The sequence below is a fragment of the Acanthisitta chloris genome, unplaced genomic scaffold, assembly GCF_000695815.1.
Source record: "Acanthisitta chloris isolate BGI_N310 unplaced genomic scaffold, ASM69581v1 scaffold4705, whole genome shotgun sequence".
In the NCBI taxonomy this organism is placed as follows: domain Eukaryota; kingdom Metazoa; phylum Chordata; class Aves; order Passeriformes; family Acanthisittidae; genus Acanthisitta; species Acanthisitta chloris.
Window position 1 is genome coordinate 11,688 of NW_008675217.1, and position 2,526 is coordinate 14,213.

Consider the following 2,526-nt stretch of genomic DNA (forward strand, 5'->3'; position numbering starts at 1 on the left):
GCAGTCAGTGCTATTTTGACCAATAGACCCACATTAAGTCATAAGTGTTTTGTAAAACTTTCACACTGAGCGAGTTTATTCTGTGGTGATGATGATGCATTTCAGATGGAGCTAGTAGAATTTCTGGTGATAAAATAGGTTAGTAGCAGTCAACACTGAGAAACCACTGAGATTGAAGTGTACACTGACTTTTGTCTATATTGTAATGGCAGTGACTAAAATGTTTCCTAGCAACTCCAAAGAATAGGGACAGTGTCTAAAAATTTTGTTTTTCTGAGCACATTACATGCATGCCATGGATATATACAGTCAGGTTAGAAATAGTTTTATTACAGTATTAAACTACTGCATTTAAGCAGTCTGTCTAAAACACTGTGTAAAACAGCCCAACCTTTTATCTAATCAAGGTAAAACGTACATGTGTTTACATATTTATCTAGGTGTATATTTATGTATGTAAAACCTTAAATTAAAGTGTGACAAAATGCTTCTATCTCTTCTGATGAAAGTTAGGATTTATATCTATTTTAGGTGAGGTTGGATCGATTAGTATGAGCAGTTTAATCTGATCATAACTTGGCATTAAAGTTGAGACAATTAGTATTACTAAGTCTTTTAATATGTGCAGTGACACAAATCATACATTTAAATTATTGACAACAAAATTCAGGAGCCAATTTTACTACTTAATCCTAACATTTATAGTGCCATTTTTAAATAACACGTTGAAAGCATCCTGCACAGTTTTTCTGCTCTCTGTCATAGTTTTTGTGTGTGGACAAAGCAGTAGAAGCATAGATCAGTGAACATCACTCCATCCTTGTTTGTGACTTAAGTCCTTATATTAATTTCTTAGCTTAAGGCTGCTCTAGAAGTAAAAAAAAAAAAAAAACAACCCACCCCAAAAAACCCCAAGGAAAACACCTACCAACAACAAAACAAACCCATACCAAAAGCAGATGCAAATTAAATTCTTTTTACCAAATGAAAATGCACAAAAACCATGTCCTGTTTTTAACATTTTGATGATTATTTGGGCTTACAATTTCACAGATCATGATTTAGCTGTCTGTTGCTTATTTCCTTTTAAAATAAATTCTGAATTCCGAATTTTTTATTACTGTTTCTCAGTAATATTTTTAAAGAAATTACAGTAACTGTAGTACTGTACAAAAGGGACACTAGTGTGAGCATTTGGTTTTTCTTTTCCAGTTACAAAGTACATTTAGGTTTGGTAACTAGTGCTTCCTTAGTCTTTTCTCCTTTCCCTTCACATACATACACATAGACCTACATGTAGCCTAACTAAGGAAAAAAGTAACATGCACATTTTAACTGTTTCATTGTGTTTCAGTTTTATCAACTATAGTCTGTGTTAAATGCTGATCTCAAAAGGGTCTGTCTGGACATTTTTGGCATGGAAATGTCAGTGATAAAAGAGCAGATTCATAGGCAATAAAATTATAAATTACAGTCATAATAATAATTATATAACAACTGTGCTAAAAGATTGTCTGAAGTTGAGGGGGGCAAGGAGAGAGCATAGGATCTGGGGAAATACACTAGGTTTGTACTGAAGATTAAATTAAGTTTGGCTTTATGATACTAAAGGGTTCATTCATGGGTGAGTCCCAAGTTGGAATTGAGTTGGCTTGGCCCCCTGCCTTTTCTTACAAAATTCAGAGGAGATTTTCTGTCTTTTTTCCTTGAAGCTCTAGGAGTCAGTTAGGGTCTTTCAGAGATTACTGAGATCTGACATTGTGTCCTAACGTGAAAGTTGGACATTGAATTTCACATTTTACTGCAATACTGAATACCTGAAGCTTCTGCTGTGTGTAATTGGAAAAACAGGATGCTTATTGCCTGTAAAAAAAGATAAGTCCATAGGTATTAAGTACTGTGCTGGATGTGATAATGTCTTAGTTCTAGTTAGCATTCACTTAACTAATTAGATGATGTATACATTAATGGAAATATTTACAACCTGAATCTTTAACCCACCATGTAGTGTCCTAGAGAACAGGGACTAATCTTTCACAGTCTTTGGTAATTCATGAAGGAAATACTTTTTCTCTTCAGATTATTTTTCTCATGATAGATAATTAGAAGGCATTGAGAGCCATATGTGAAACTGCCAGTAAGCTGTCAGAATGTGACAGAACGATTAGATTAATACCTTACTTTTTGCCTTCACATTAACTTACCCAATTAAAATCTACAAAACAATTTAGAAAGACAGTGTTGTCAGCAGAAAATGGAATCGCTACGTTATGCCAGTTAACAACTGCAAAGAACACCAGTGGGTAATGAGACAAAGGTATGAGCCTCACACATACACTTCATCTGATGAAAATTGGGAATTAGAGATTTGATTACTCTTGCCTGTCACCCCCAGCCCCAAAACAACTAATCTTTGTATATTGCCATTGTTTTTCCCATTGATGTAATTTAGATTGGCCTCATACGAGAAAATAAAAAGCAGTGATAAAATTTAGTAACTGAATTGTGAGGTATATAGTCAGTGGA

General features: G+C 34.2%; 1 protein-coding gene across 1 annotated transcript in view; it reads left to right on the plus strand.

The window, feature by feature from the left end:
* The window catches only part of KIAA2026 (KIAA2026 ortholog), a gene marked incomplete at its 5' end in the record, with an annotated part of 31,706 nt that overhangs the window by 7,737 nt on the left and 21,443 nt on the right, over positions 1 to 2,526 (plus strand). The window lies entirely within an intron of this gene.